Below are 4,219 nucleotides of genomic sequence, written 5' to 3' on the forward strand. Positions count from 1 at the left end.
CTTCTGTGGGTGTTGAGTGACTGCCCACGCAGCTTGTGGTGACTTCTCTCCAGACAGCGGTTTCTTTTTGGTCCTCCCAGAACCGTTAGGGCTCTTTGGGAGGCTGTCTAGGCCACACACCACCCTGAACATACCCAATCTCGCCTGATCTCGGAAGCTCAGCAGGGTCGGGCCTGGTTAGTGCTTGGATGGGAGGTGGAGTGATCCTGAAACTGCAATGCAAATGTATTATAAAGATACAATAATGGCCCTATTGATCAGTTTTAGGTCAATATGGCTATCGAAGCTGGTTGAGATCAGGGTTTTGTTTCTCAACTACAGAAAAGGAGGGAGGGGGAAATGGGAAGGCAGGGGGAGCAGGTGGTCTGTAAAAGTCACACCCACAGGGTTCCAGCCTGGACAGAAAAGGGGAAGGGCAGAGCTTGAGGCCTTTGTTCCCTGTTCCTTCTCCCTCACTTAGGTCCTGCGTCATACTGAGTGATGGCTGCTTGGTAAATTCTAAGTATCCACTTTTCACCTTTTAAAAAAAGTAATCCTCACTCCAGGATATGTTTATTAATTTTCAGAGAGAGAAAGAAGCATGATTCGGTTGGTTGCCTCCCATATGAGCCCTGAGCGGGAGGGGGGTGGGGGGAGTCAAACCAGAAGTCCTGATATGTGCCCTGAACGGAATCGAAATCGAACCCGCAGCCCTCTCGTGCATGGAAGAGGCTCGAACCAACCAAGCCACCCCAACATGGCCCCTTTTCCTTCATGAGTTGTTACAGCAACATTCTAAATTGCTACTTTTGGCTCTGCTAAAAAAATCACATTTTAATTATAAAGGATATGCAAAGGTAAAGCTATAGGTCTCCTTTGGATTTGTGATGCCATCATCTTTTATAGGAAAAATGTACACATTATGTGAAACCATAGCCTTTGAATGTACCTACCCCTCACGTCCCCGAGATTCCGCTTTAGCTGCAGTATCGCTGCCTGGGGAACCCGGCGCGTGCGTGGTTATGCAATGACTGCAGGCTGCATTACCAATGCACAAGATGAAGCCGTATGCCAAAAGTCCTCCCTTCGTAGGCGTGTGGTGAGCCTAGCAGAGGTACATTCTGTGTACTACCTCAAATGAAATTGCTGAACTTTCCATTCCAAAGTTGCTTAAATTCTGGGGAATCTGAGTTTTCCCTTTTAAGGATTCAGAAGAAAGCTCTTCCTTAGAACATGTGTGACAGAGGGGAAAGAGCACTGGACTAGGATTAGGGGACCTTAAGTTGTAAATACTTCAGAAAATTGAGGCTCAAAGTGGTAATCAGTTGACGTGGGTTAAATTTACATAGATTAGGAGAAATGAGTCGGAGTTCCCCTCTATACCCCCTGATAATAATGAACTCTGGTTTGGGATGGTCCTCTGCATACTATAAAACTTGTGCTTTCACACCCAGGGGAAGAGGATCTTGATAAAGCTATGCCAACTTTGGTTTGGAAAGAAAGAGTGAGACAATATTTTATATCAACTGAAACCTTTTTTATATTTCTGAAATGTGGGCTAAATCTCTAATTTTTAATGATTTTAACTCTTTCATTTTTTGTATACTTAAGCTTTTAAAGATCTCAATAAATATCTTAATATAACACCTAGTTGATTATAAGTTTTGAATATCTGTATTTATAGAGACATTACAACACTTTAGTTGGAAGAGCACTCAGTAAATGCATTCATTACCTTTGACAGGATTTGCTGACTCACTTGATTCCATTTGTGATCCCCTCTGCACGCAACTGAAACGTTATTTCTGTGAAGCACCACGAAGCTGTAGTTGTGTCCCACAGCACATTTTTGACGCCTACATTCAAATCTGGATTTCTACTCATGAACTCCTCTAATATTTTATACCTATTCACCCAAGACAACTTGCCCAAGTCGGATTTATGAGAATCGGCTACTTCCTCTCACCGCTGTTTTTTCTCCCGAGCGTTATTAGTAGTTTTTATTATACTTTTATATTAATAACTGTTAATCATTTGACTTATTTTTGATATTGTACATATATTATTGCAGATCAAAGATAATGCTAAGGAACACAAATATTTCACCCTTTTTATTTATTAATTTTTACTTGCTACTTTTTAAGGCAAAACATTTTTTATTGTATTTTTTTTAATTTCACCCTTTTTAAAAGCCTGGAAGCCCTTGTTGTAGTTGAAGGCCCTCAGAAGAAAAAGTCTCTAGGAGTAATAACAGCTAACACTGACTGCCACGTGCCAGGCAGTGTTCTGGACACTTCACATGTATTCACTCACTTTGTCCTCACAAACACCATGTGGTGCTATAGTCATCCTTATGAGGAAATGGGAGTCCAAGAATGTAACTGACTCACCAGGGCTACTCAACTCACAAGTGGCAAAGGAGGCGACCTGACTCTAGAGTCTGTGCTCTTAGTCATTAAGCTATATATAATCCACTCCCAGGGATGGAGATGGGGCAATCTAAGCAGAATCTGACCTTCGAAAATGGCATTTAGTTAAATAGGTATTACTACCATCCTTGACAGTGATATGAATTTTGTAATTCTTCAAAGAATCTGTTTTATTCTTTTAGAATATGTGCCTAGTATTTTTCTTTTGTATTATACATATTAAATCTTATATGGATGTTTTGATTCATTTCTATGAAATTTCAATCATTTCTAAGACCTACACTATATCTTACACGATTATACCTATTTTATGTATATATACTTTTAACAATGTGTCTTTGCTAGTACAGCACCATACAAAATTATTCCCATAATGCTGTGCTTTCCCAGTTATAGGTGGAGCAAGAAAACGAAAAGTTCCATTTAAAATTAATTTTGCTAGCCCTGACTGGTATGGCTCATTTGGTTGGAGCATCATCCCTTAGACCAAAGGCCGGAGGTTCGATTCCCTCTTAGGGCACATACCCAGGTTGCAGGTTTGATCCCTGGGTGGGATACATACAAGAAGGCAACCAATCGATGTCTGTCTGTCTGTCTCTCCCCAACCCACGCACTTTCTCTTTAAAAACATGAAAAAAAAGTCCTTGGGTGAGTATAAAAAATAAAATTAAATTAATTTTGCTAAATAAAGCAAGAAATCAAAGTTGTTTCTGCTTATATTTTTCCTTAACTATGGAAGTTTTAGTAGATACCAAAGTCTCTTTCACATTAAAATAGGCCAGATCAGGTCTAATCCATGGCTAAATTATCATCTACCAGTACCCTAATGCATATAAGCAAAATTAAGAAAATTGGTGCTACAGTCTGGGGAAAGGCTCCTGTGTTGCTGAACCTACTCAGCGGTGAGTGCAGCCCATACCAGGCAGCCCTACCCTGACCCACAGTAAATCCCCAAGAGAGTGTTGCCTGGGTTTTGAATTCGCAGTTACAAGTGTGAACATTCTAGCAGCAGTTTGATGATCATGTATGATACTGCAAACAAGAGAAAAAGAAAACTGATGCTAAAATAATTCTTTTTTTAAGATTTTTTTTTTTATTTTTAGAGAGGGAAGGGAGGGAGAAAGAGAGAGGGAGAGAAACATCAATGTGTGGTTGTTGGGGATCATGGACAGCAACCCAGGCATGTACCCTGACTGGGAATTGAACCTGCGACACTTTGGTTTGCAGCCCGAGCTCAATCCACTGAGCTACGCCAGCCAGGGCTAAAATAATTCTAATAAGCCTTGTCTTATGTTAAAAAGAGGAAAATAAACAATTATGCTGCTATTATAGCCAAAGTAGTTTTTTTTACTGCAATTTCATCAATCTCATTGTACATTCTTTGATATGAGAAAGGTATTAATTATTTAACTATAACCATGGGCAGAACACCTGTAAGAAGAATGACATGGAAAGCCCTTTCCTCATTCATTGCATCTGTATAGTAAGGGTCACAAAATGAAAACAAAACTTCTAACCTGGAGATAAAGTTAAAGAATGGTACTGGCTTCCTTTCCAGCTGTAATTCCTTAAATTTGAGGCTTGCACTCTGCCTATACAACACCCCCCCCCCCACACATACACACACCCCATAGTATCCTTACAATGAATAAGAGGCTAATTTTCCTGGGAAATTTACTGCCAAGGATATAGGTTTCATGAGTGAGAATCAGTTTCACAAAAGACTGCCTCCTTCAGTCATGGGAAGCTTAAGGATGAGGAATAAATGGTTACATTTTCTCCATCTTCTCCCAAAAGTGAGTTTGGAGACT

At 40.2% G+C, this 4,219-nt stretch overlaps 1 non-coding gene across 1 annotated transcript; it reads left to right on the forward strand.

Annotated features, from left to right (window-relative positions):
- Positions 1–3,267: 3,267 nt before the first annotated feature.
- LOC123809043 lies at positions 3,268–3,452 on the forward strand. The gene has a single exon (XR_006783919.1). It is a non-coding gene; the product is annotated as a small Cajal body-specific RNA 16 (non-coding RNA).
- Positions 3,453–4,219: the final 767 nt, after the last annotated feature.

Source organism: Phyllostomus hastatus, unplaced genomic scaffold (assembly GCF_019186645.2).
Source record: "Phyllostomus hastatus isolate PE091 unplaced genomic scaffold, TTU_PhHast_1.1 phas_scaffold_501, whole genome shotgun sequence".
NCBI classification, from domain to species: domain Eukaryota; kingdom Metazoa; phylum Chordata; class Mammalia; order Chiroptera; family Phyllostomidae; genus Phyllostomus; species Phyllostomus hastatus.